Source organism: Vigna umbellata, chromosome 8 (assembly GCF_029865625.1).
Source record: "Vigna umbellata cultivar VRB3 chromosome 8, Vumbellata_1.0, whole genome shotgun sequence".
Classification (NCBI taxonomy): Eukaryota; Viridiplantae; Streptophyta; class Magnoliopsida; order Fabales; family Fabaceae; genus Vigna; species Vigna umbellata.
In genome coordinates this window covers 7,981,115-7,993,614 of record NC_142172.1, presented here as the reverse complement: position 1 = coordinate 7,993,614, position 12,500 = coordinate 7,981,115, and the positions used below count along the sequence as shown (strand labels likewise).

The 12,500-nt window shown below is 34.7% G+C and overlaps 1 pseudogene; it reads right to left on the bottom strand.

Annotated features, from left to right (window-relative positions):
• Positions 1–1,754: 1,754 nt before the first annotated feature.
• LOC148193962 (putative serine/threonine-protein kinase PBL2) lies at positions 1,755–8,014 on the bottom strand (annotated as a pseudogene).
• Between the last annotated feature and the right edge of the window lie 4,486 nt (positions 8,015–12,500).

Below are 12,500 nucleotides of genomic sequence, written 5' to 3'. Positions count from 1 at the left end.
ATTTGCCAGCCATGAGTCTAATGCACACTAACAATTTTGACTCATATGAACCTTCAAATACAGGTAGATTTGCCTCTGCAAGTAAATTGTAAAACCTCTGAGTCGTTTCATTTGGAGGCTCTTCATCATGACTATCGTCTGCTTCTTGTTCACCATGGTGACGAAGAGCATTGTCAACCATCTCTTGCATATAGGCAAATTGATCTATCTCAGATGTATGTACAATAGTATTCGAACCTGATGCAAGCCGTTTTTCAGCTGCAGTGGAGGTCGAAGGAATTTCTTCACCATGAAATGTCCAAACCGTGTAATTAGGCATGAACCCTTTTTGGTAAAGGTGAACTTTGACGACTTCATCTTTCAAAATCCTTGTACATTCGCACTTGATGCATGGACATCGAATCCCTCCATCAAGGGCATAATATTGATATCGTCGGGCCGTCTCCACGAACTCTTCAACTCCGATGACAAAAGATTCCTTCAAACCTCTCCTTCCACTATAACAACGGTCGTACATCCATCCACGATGATTGGGAAAATGGGCCATGTTCTGTGACAAGCCAAAGAAATCAAAACTTAGCCAAAACAGCAACACTCCATGTGACATAAGTAATAAACCTATTACTACTCAAGCCGAACATGGAAGGCAATTTCAACACTATTGTCATAGGCATTCAATAAGGGCATGCAAAGACAACTCCTCAGTATTGAAATGTCTTTGACATCCTAAGTGGTTGTGTATTAAATTTAGGGGAGTCAATTTTCTGACATTACTGAAGTTCTCTTTTATAGAGTACTTCCACATATTATGTACATTGTAAGTGTTTAAGGTACTTTCACCCTTCTCATTCCATTGAGAATGTGTGTAGTACCATGGGACTTTAAAAGACTACTTAACTTAATCAAGTTGTACCCTAATAAATGAACATACAATATAGAGGAACATACAATATACACATCAACATACAACATATACATGAACATTCACTCATGGCCTAAATGTAGGTTAGTAGTCAAATTTCTGCATGGAAATAAAATTCTCACCTACTTTTGTCTATTTATAGGTGTTCAATAGTCAAATTCTGTTTTTCTTTTTATTTTTCATTTGAGACTTCATTTTTATCTTTCTTTTATCTTTTAAAAGTGGTGTACATAGTTAGTTTACTGTCTTGGTGAGTACTTTAATAGACACTAGTGGAAAAATGACTTTTTATAACGTACAAAAATGATATTTTATATCGTAGTTACTGGGGATATAGTTCTGGGCGATATAGTAAGTCTGCGCATTTTATAACGTAGCAAAAATTTACGTTATAATATGTTCAACATATTATAACGTAGTTTCTGAAGTACGTTATAATATGCGCAGTTTATTATAACAAATTCTTCATTTGTCCGTTATAATAGGTGGAAGATATTATAACGTAGAAAATTTTGTACGTTATAATATGTTATATATTATTACGTATATATTATTGTACGTTATAATATGTATATCATACATTGCTTGATTATTAAATTTGACATCCATTGAAATTATAATAATATTCCTGTATTATCATCTCATCCAATCCATTTATAATAAATATAGCTTTAAATAAACAAATTTATTGAAACTAACAAAATAGAATTCATATCAAATATTAAATAGTCTAATATTTAATACATCATTTATACATGAAACTATATATTAAATCCAAATATTACATTAATGTACATACACTATTTAAGTGTAGCCAAGTTTCTACTAACACTTAAAATAAAAGAAGCCCAGCTCTGGTTGAAACATGAGTGTTGTCTCTTGTAGGACCATCTCTTGCCAAGCCAAAATCCGAAAGCTTTGGGTTGAAATCCTACATATATCATAGTTCTACTCTTTCAGAATGAAGACATACATGTAAACAACAGGTGTTGTTTTCTTCACAAATTCACAAGCCAAACTTTCAGTGTTAAATACCAAATCAAGTAGGATGTTGGTTGCCTTTAAATCACGATATATAACATTTCTATCCAGGGTATGTAAAAATGTTAATCCTCTTGCAACAACAACTGCAATGTTGATCCGGATAGTCCAGGGAATAGGTTGAACACCTTATGCAGAAATATAAAACCAAAATTAAGGTATTATGAATCAGGAGGAAACTATGGTTCAGTTCAAAAACAACTATAACATAAGGGTGTAAATACTAAACAAGTCAGAAGTTATGTTAGGGTCTGAATTAGAGGTTAAGCCGAGCGTTCAAACAAGCAAAGTTATGACTTTAACATTGACATATAATAGACAATCAGATCAGACTCAGATTTTGCAATTATGAATTAGACCAGGTTTAAGATTACCAAAGTTTGGCTTAATCTCATTCTATCCCCTTTGTACATTAGTATTCAAATGGCTTAATGGAGACTAAATATGTTGAGTGAATGCACAACCTCTGCATGAATGATTTTCCAAACTTCCTTTATACAATAAGCAAGACTAAGCTTTGGTGGTAGGCCTAAACTCAAACTAGAACAGATTAGGTTCAGGTCTACAACCAAAGCTTAGTCTTGCCTATTTCAACCCCTTTGTACAATGGTACCCAATGCATCATTTCAGACTAAATATGTTGAAGAGTAAATGCACTACTTACTTCTAAATAAATGATTTTCCAAACTTCCTTTATGCATAAACTCATAAACTAGAAGCCTGTTTTTTCCATCTGAGCAGTAACCAATAAGTTTCACCAGATTTTCATGGTGAAGCTGGCTTAGATAATTGACTTCTGCCTGCAAACATAATGGGCAGAAAATGAGTCAAGGCTTACCAACACCAAGAAGTTATACAACAGTTTAAGAGTTTGTGTAGGACTTGGACATACCAGCCATTCTCTGTGGCCTTGAAAACTTTCTGGTTTAAGGTTTTTGATGGCCACAACAACTCCAGTCCCTGGTCTTGTGGGAGCATAAGTGTTCTCATCTATCCATCCCTTGTATACAAACCCAAACCCTCCTTCTCCAATCAAGTTTTCTTGCCTGAAGTTCTTAGTGGCCTCTTTTAGTTCATTGAAGGTGAAGGACTTTAGGTTACTAGAGATGCGTTTGTCAACATTTGATCCTAAAGTTTTTAAAGGAGCTTTGCCTTCAGTAGATTTTGAGTTCTCTTTTGTCTTACTTCGAGACTTTGAGCCTCCTGAGAGTAAATGAAATGCAAGTTACAATCAGCCACTACAGTAACTTCTCTATTTCTGTACAGAAGATTGTACTATTATGCGTAAATTAATCTGAAACACTGTCTAAATATTAATTTGGCACACATGTATATACGCAAATATTGTCACTTCTTTGAGAGAGATGAAATCAAAGAGTTGAAAGGCAACTAAGAATGTTAATTCACACCAGTCACTGCTTCTAAGAAGAAATAAAAGGCGAAAATCATTCAACATTATTTAGAACCTGAATCAAAGCGAAGAAACCTCACAATTTCCATCATTTTCATACCAATACCCACACAATCTGGAGGCTTACATTTAAGTTAACAAAAAGACAAAAAAATCCATCCAGTTCTACGAAACCAAGGCCTTGAGAACACTAAAAAACAAGAAAACAGAACAAGAAGGTTCATAGAAAAATAGCTAGTCCAGTAATCTTCCAGGTTACAGCCTGTGAACTATTGTTTTAACTCTTACCCTTTGGAAACCATCGCCTTCTTCTTCTTCTCTCCGTGTAAACCAAAGACACAAAAATGGAACCATCCACCATGACAAAACAAATATCAAAATTCAAAGCATCAAAGCAGAAGAAAAACAAATCAAGGCTTATTTATATTTTGCACTAAAGAAAAATGAGGGCAAACACACACACACGATTAAAACAACCAAATTAAAACTGACCAAAGAAACTTGTGGAAGACACATGAGCCACTGGTTTTCTGCAGCTGTTTCCAATGATCAAAGTTTTAATCTTTTGTATCAGAGGAGAGAACAACAACACCACAGGGTGCGAATGAAAAGATCTCCACCAAACGAAACACAATCCCCACCAATCTAAGAAATTAGTGAAATTAATAGAAGAAAAACATAACAAATTAGGGAAAAACATAAAACCTACTTGGTTAGACTTCAGAGATTTCGAGGAAGAGGCAGCGGAGCCACTACATGACAGGAAAGAGGCAGCGGAGCGTGAGAGGAAAGAGGCAGCGGAGCCACTGCGTGAGAGGAATGAGAGTGAGAGGGAACGTGAAGAGAGGAATGAGACGAAGAGCCACTGCGTGAGAGGAATGACAGTGAGAACATGAAGAGAGCAATGAGACGAAGTGGAAGAGAGGAATGAGAGTGAGAGGGATAGTGAGATATTATAACTGATTTCTAAAAATCCGTTATAATACATCAATAATAGGTTTTCAACTTATTTACAAGTTTGCCACCGCTTTTTATATTATAACTGATTTTCAAAACTACGTTATAATATGTCTTAAACTTATTTACAAGTTTGCCACCGCGTCTCATATTATAACTTATTTTAAAAACTACGTTATAATATCTCCCTATTATGATGGATAATTTTTATCCGTCATAATAGGTTTGTTATAAAATGTCATTTTTCTACTAGTGAGACTTTCCATTCTTTCCACTTTTAGTGTATTCCACAATACAACTTTTAGGTTTCTAAGTTGTCAAATTTAGAGTTTAAGGTTTTTTTTGTAGTGTGAGTTCTTAATTAGCTAGGTTCTACCATTCTTAACTTGTTAGGATAGTTTATTTGTAGTATATTTTCCTAGTTTAGTGCAGTTTGCAATTGTAGTACAATTTGTTTGAGGTTTGAGTAGTGATTTTTAGCTATTTCATCTACTTTTTTAGGTGCCAAGTACGCAAACTTTGAGATATACCTAGGTCATCTATTGTGTCATGTTCCTTAGCTTCCTTTAACAACTTTAAACTTGTTAGGATGTGTAGAATACACAGTCTTAGGTTACTTTAGGTGAATTCCCATTTTGTAACATACTTATTTCACTTTTTAGGTATAAGTAGCCAAATGTTGAGATTTTGGTACTTCATCCAATTTGACATCTTTCTTAACTTTATTTAAGTACTTTAAACTTGTTCGGATAAGAACATTACACATTCTTAGGTTAATTTAGGTGAATTTCGAAATTTCCACCTATTTAGTACACTTTTTAGGTTCTAGGTTGTTTTTGTAGTGTGAGTTTGTAGATAGACTTCTTTATGGATGTTCTATACTGCTTTCGATCATATAATTTCATCGGGAAACATCATACCAGCTTTTGCCAATCCAAAAAATAAAGATTAAAGTTTGGCAAATTCCAAACAGCACATGAAATGCACACTGCACCAGAAAAAGGCTTTGAAAATGGTGGTTTCAAACCCAAAAATGCTTGGAAGTGTTTCAACAGCTAAATTGATGCTTCAAGCAAGTTTATATCATGAATTTGAAGGTGTACAATCACTTAAACAATAAAGATAAAGACTACACTAGAAAATCAGTGGTCTACTTTCAATTTTAGGCAAAATTTGGTGGTTTAAAGGGTGATTTTGCACAAACACGTTTGGACACATAATTTGATGTTTTGAGCAACTTTGTATCATCAATTTGGATGTGTTTAAACACTCAAACATCCAACAAACACACTGCAGCAGAAAATCACTAGTTCACTTCCAATTTTAGGCAAAAGTGATGGTTTAGGAAGTCATTTTTCATAATGGCTCAAATTTGACCAAATTAACAGTGCATACAAGTTCCAAATGACAAAATAAAATTGCACAAATGGTAAAAATGCACTGAAACAATCAGATTCATCAAACCACCCTTGCTGCAGCCAATTTGCAGCATTTTTTACACCATATTTGCACCAGAATTGAAAACAAATACTACAATCAAATTGGACAGCACAAACAAAGCTTATGGAAGTCCTAATTCACTACATATACGTGCAGAATATTAGTTACGAGATGTTTAAAGACATAAAACACATGCAAGGATATCAATCACGGTGAAAAGATTGATTACAATATGCGACAACACTTTGCTAATGGATTTGAAGCAACTTAGATATGCTTTTTGCATTTTATGGATTAATACAAGTTGCCACTACTTCAGACATGTGTAATAACATCAAATGAAAGTGTTCAAATGTTGAGAACAACAAAATGTGCACTGGAATAGGTTTTCGATATTGCACCTGAAATGAAAATTATGTGCAGATTTTGAAAACCAGAATAACTTTTTTTATGGTTTAGCTTATATCATCCAGGCTAGACATTGCCTCATTGCCTTTTATGGATTGATATATTGGTAGACATGCATCTAAACACAGATTTCCAAAGAAAACATAGAAAATAAAGGCTGGAACAGAATCAACACTTCATGACAGAAAAGTCACTGCACATAAGGCACATGACTTTAGACAAAACTGGAAAATGAATATGCAAGCTGGAATTCAAGTCAAGCAAACGAAATTCACTGATTAAAATGATGAAGAAACACTAAGGAACACTGGAAGTACAAGCACAACAAGTACAAACACGATTTAAACCAATTTGTCACCTTTTTAGTACACTTTTTTAGGTTCTAACAACTCAAAATTTGAGTTTTAGGTAATTGATTGCTTCTGAGTACTTTCCTGGTGTCATTTGACTACTTTAGACTTGTTACGATAATAACATTAGTTATTGTTAGTCTACTTTAGGTGAATTGCCTCTTTCTCACCCTTTTAGTAGACTTTTTTAGGTTCTACATACTGAAACTTAGAAGTTGAGGTAATTCTTTGTTTTTGACAAATTTCCTAGCTTCTATCTACTACTTTAAACTTGTTAGGATGTTAAATATAGTAATACTATTTTTAGGTTTTAGGTAGTCTAATTTTGAGATTTTGCTACTTGATCCAATTTGACATCTCTATTAGCTTCATTTAAGTACTTTAAACTTGTTAGGATCACAACAATATACTTTCTTTGGTTATATTGGTTGAATTTCGAAATTGTCACCTATTTTTAGAACACTTTTTATGTTTTAAGTACTTCAATTTTGAGACTTCACAATTGAAGTCCAAAATCATATGTTGAACTTTGACTTTAGAGTTCACTTTCACAATCAAAGTCCAAATTCATGTACAGGTTGTTGGAGTGTTTAAGAGACATGTCTTTTAACATGTTGAAGGCCAAATTAATCACTGTAGTGCCCTTAACCACTACAACTTGGAGCAAAGTTAATAAAGTTTTACCTAAGAGATGGTTTACTTTAGCCTTAGTAATGAATTTTCAGTTTTATAGTTAATATATAAACTATAAAACAACTATAACTTTGGTTCCTCCTTCTAGTTTGGTAACTTGGGGGATTCAAGATAGTATATAACCAACATATATCCATGTTGGTTTGTCCTTGTACTCTACTTCATCCTTATAGTTACTCATTTTAAGTCTTACCCTGTATTTAAAGAGAATTTTAAGGGTGTTGTCATGGTCTTTTTCCAAGAGGGAATTTCGGTTGAAGGGTGGGGAACAAGGTGTGGAGATTATATATAAGAAGAACATGCAACACACACAACACAAGAGAGAAGACAAAAGGCGAAAGAGAAAGAGAGATAAAAGGCAAACAAAATTTTATTTACCAAAAGGAGGAGCCAGCATGTTTATTTATCAAATTGTTGCAAGGCAAACAGAATAAGACATCATTTACCTACCTGGAAATGATGAAGTCTTCAACACTTGAGTGTAGCCCTTAAACAATGACACTTTTGCAACTAACTTTAACCCACTACGTTTGAAGCTTCCAAACGTTATGTGCTCCTAATTGAAACCCCAAAACCTTGTACAATAATGGACAATTTTAATTAGCAAAACGCAACAACAACAATATTCAAGCACCTCTCTCACTTTCATTTTCCATTTCACCGTGCTTCTCTGTCATCCACGACGTCATCCTCCACTCTAAACCATTTTTCTGCTGCCACATCTTCAGCTTCTCGTGCGCGCCTCAGCCATGTCTCCATAGCGCACGCGTCAGCTCCTCTATTCCATGTCATTGGCTATTCCTCTCGCGCATCAGAAACACATTTCATTTCGCATTTCATTCTCGCGCATCCCTTGCACATCATAGAGCATCTCACTCTCTCTCGAGAGCTCTCTTCGTCATGAGCCATTGCTTCCATCACGGTAATCCTCTTTTTCCTCACGGATCCATCTTCTTCCACCATTTCCTTTAGATTTAGCCGATTAAAACCATTCTTCTACCGTTTAAACACCTTAAATCGATTTGATCTTCATTATCCACCATTCAATCTTCGTTTTGAACCGATTAATCGGTTCATTTTGATGTTCTTCACCTTTCTAGGGTTCCTCCAGTCCAGATTAGGGTTCTTCGTGTTCATTCTCAGATTTACTTTGTTCTATTCCGATTTCTCTCTCGATCTAGAGTGTCCTATCAATTCCGCTGCGTCTTTATTCGTTGGAGAGAGCTTCGAGGAGGTCCGGTTCGTGTTCGCGCAACTTCAATCGACCTCTTCTCGAGCGCTCGTCCATCAAGTGGTATAAGAGCCAGGTTGAACACGCTTCGAAGGTAAGTATCTCGGTTCGTCTCTATTCTGAGTTTTCTTCCATTTTTGAGTTGTTTGATTTTCCTCTGTTCTTGCGTTTGATTCTGTCTTGATTCTGAGTTTGTTCTTCAATTTTTCGCATTGTTCATTATCTTCATTGAATGTCTTGTGTTGATTTCGCGTTTGTTCAATTTATGCGTTTAGGTTTCTAAATTCTGATAAGGTTGTGTATCCTGTGCTTGAGTCATTATTTTTGAGTCTATTTGTGTGTGCCATCTTTTCTTTGAGTCTTTTCCTCATTTTAATCCGTCCATTTGTTCATTTGAGTCATTTTCATTGATGAATCATATTCTGTCATGTTTACAGTTATGTTTAATTGCTTAATATGTCATAAATTCTGTGTTCAAAGCTGTATTTGATTTTTCCTGAGATTCTGGATTATATGATCAGTGGCTGTACACCATATGAGCTATGATACAGTCATTGTGAGCTCGGGTGCATGCAAAAGTGACCTTAATCTCAAATTTAAGATTTGTTGATGTGTATTTTGATTTGCGTTTATAGTCATGGCCAATACATATTATTTTGATGATAAAAGGCTTGAATGAGTTCGTATCAGGTGCACATCACTTAAGCCATGAATTGCTGAAGCAAATAGCTTGGTGGCATCTTGTGAAAACTCCAACAGTATCAAAGTTGCAGTTGACCGATCTGCATAATCTTGTTTGAGTCTAGTTTTTTTTGTTTTAAAATCTGTTCTGGCATATAGATCTTGCTGGAAATCTTGCATTAACTTCCTAGTGTCTTGTTTGAATTTTAATTGTTGTCTTTGAGTTTAGTTAGTTGATCAAAAGCTATTTGATTTCATTGAGTCAAAATTTGAGTGGTTAAGTTGCTTACATTGATTAATTTGGGGGCTGACTAAGTCAAATTTTGAGATAGTGTGTTTCTGCATCTATTTGCTTTATAAACAAGTTAGTTTTAGTTGTTTGAAACTGATGATGCAAAGAAACCACGAGTTATAGCTGCCCTAAGCATTTTCACTCTTTAAACCACCAAATTTTTGGCATTTTTCATTCACAAGTTGCTAGTTGGTTGCCTTTTTTGAAATCTGTGATTGGTGCATGTGAAATTGAGTTGTCATTGCAGCAAAAGCTTGGTCGTTCTGTTTTCATAAAAAAAAATTGAATTGACAAAAGAAACATTTACATAGTTCTAAAAAGCTAAAAGACCAGTGCAATTAACTTTTCTGAAATCTGATGCACCAGAAAACTGTTGTTCTCTATTAGCATTTCATCAAACAGTTTCACTCAATTGCTTTGAGCTTAACATTTTGATGATATTGCAACTTGTTTTTGTTTCTTGTTTTATGAATCTGTTCTAGATCCTTTGGTAGGTTTAGTTTTTGTGCCTTCTTCTTAAATAGCTTTGTTTCTTGTTTGTCATTTGTTGGCTGTGTTAGTTTTGTCTACATTACATGTAAAATCTGTTCAACTGTTCTAATTTGAGCTTTGTTTGTTTTCATAATCTGATCTAGAGTTGATCTTGAGTCAGTTTCATTATCTGTTGTGCTGTCATTGTCTTGTGGCTGTCCTGTTCTGTTCTGGTTTCTGATTTTGACCTTAGCCTAGCCATTCTTGATTGAGAAGCTTGTATACTCTGGATTTCTGGAATTTGAAAGGAGGTTTGTGTGCTTGGTATCATCTTAGGTGGTGGTGGTCTAAAAGACTCTCAAGCCTTGAACTGCCAAGGGAGAATCTCCCTTCCAAATCTTTCATTTTTTTTGAGTGCTTTAAACTTCCAAAGATAAACCTGGTTTTTGTGAGTTTTGTGTGGTTGCATCTAATAACCAAATTTATTGTTGAGAGGTGTTTTTGTTTTAAGTGTTGAAATAACTTCTGAACTTGCAATGTGCTGACCATTTAGTTGTGCAGTTTTTGTTCTGATTAACAGTGTTCAAAAGCAGTTTGTACGTGTGGGAAATTTAAGACAAGAATACCTACAGTGGAGAAAAAGGAGCTTTGTTACCTGCATAAACTACACCAAGCTGAATAGGGAGTTTCTTCATTTTGTTGTGTAGTTTCGTGTTATATTTGTGCCTGATTAGAAATAGTTAACCATATTTGATTGAATATTATGTGGATATCATATGGTTTAACTGTTCCTGAAAATTGAATTTGGTTTAGCAAGTTTGGACATCCATACATTAAGTGATAGTGCTGGTCTAGTGTTATTGTTGGCTTAGCAGATTTAACGTAGGCAAGCTACAAGCAGTCATATGAACTGAAGGGAGTTTCTTTCACCTTAAATTTCTTTTGTTTTGGTTGAACTATTCTTGTTATAGCTTGTCTTTGATTAGCATAATTTCAAGTGTTGAATCTGGTATGACAGTTTTTGTACACTAGGATTAGCCAATCTGAATTCTAAATTGGAATTATTCTGCATTGTATTGGATTAATCTGATTTTGATTAGACTGGGGTGGTTGTTAATCAACCTGGTTTCAGCTTAGAATTACATCCATTTGAATCTGGTATAATGACCATTTGCATGTGTCTAATAGAATCTGGTTTGATTTTGGTGTGTGCAGAACTGATATTTGAGAGTTTAGCTTGAGCAGAAATTTACTGAGAAAACAGAAACTTAAGCACTTAATGTGGAAGCTTTGAACTAAAGGGAGTTATCTAGTTTAATTGCTTCTGACTGTTTAAACTGTTTTGGATTTAAATTGTTCATTGTTGAATTACATGATTTGCTGAATTGGTGTGAATTATCTGTGCAGAGTTGTTTTCATTGGAATTCAAATTGTCCAGGAGTTTAATTGAGCAGCTGCAGAATCTCACTAGAAAGTTTGTGCAGCCAAGAGAAAGGGAAGTTCTTACTGCCCTATATTTTTGTGCAAACTAGTTTTACTAACTGAGAGAGGTAGTTGAAGGCCATATTTTGATCAAGTGAAGCCCTGCAGCAGTGAACCGTACCCAGAACGTTCAAGAAAAAGACTAGTAGCATAGCTTGTTTTATTTGAATTTGTTTTGTGTAATCTGGTTTGTAATAGTCTAGTGTTAGCTTTTTGATTGGGTTTATTCTGCATTGTAAAAGGCCTTTTATAAAGTCCAAGTGCTTTGGAAGAGTCCTTGGTGCTCTTTCAAACTCTTGGCAACTTTACTTGCTTTAATTTTAGTATAGCTAGACAGGTGAGTGTGTCTTGATTAGCCAAAGCTACAAGCCTCACCATAGGAGTAGACTTTAATTTTGATTTGCTTTGTGTTTTACGTTTAGGGGTGATTTAGGCTAAAAGGGATTAAACTCTAAGCCTTATCACGTTAAAGTCCGAGAGGCTAGTCTTTTAATTTGTGCTTAATTGTTTGTGATTGTTTGAGTTGTGTTCTTTGATTTTAAAGGTGATTTTTGTTTAAAGGGTAACTAGTAGTAACCTAAGACATTTCTGGCAAGGTAAGACTTGGTACTTAAGCAGTCTAAGTGTGAATCTTGTATACCTTTCACACAAAGAAAACTTTTAAAAACAAAGATGTCTTGTTATAGTTCATATAGGTCTTCTAGGTTAGATAATGTTGATGAAATGTTTAAACAAGCTAGGAATCTTCCATCCTTTGGTAAAGACATAGGTGCATTAACATACCTAGCTTGGGAAAAAGAAATTGATAAAATAAATCCTTGGTTTTATGGAGAGAGTGAATATTATGTCCTTAGCATATATCTCTCTAAGTTAGAAGAGCATGCAAGTGAGTGGTGGGATGAAAGACAATATCATGTTAGGAAAGGTAGAAAGTCCTCCATACATAATTGGCATGATTTAAAAGCTTGCATGAGAAGAAAGTTTGTGCCTTCAAGCATTAAAAGAAACCTAAAACTAATTAGGGATTGCATTGATGATGGAAAATTATTTCTTGAGCGTTTAAATGATCATGGGTTTCTTCGTAGAGAATTAGAATTTGGGGCAAGACTTAAAGAGATCAA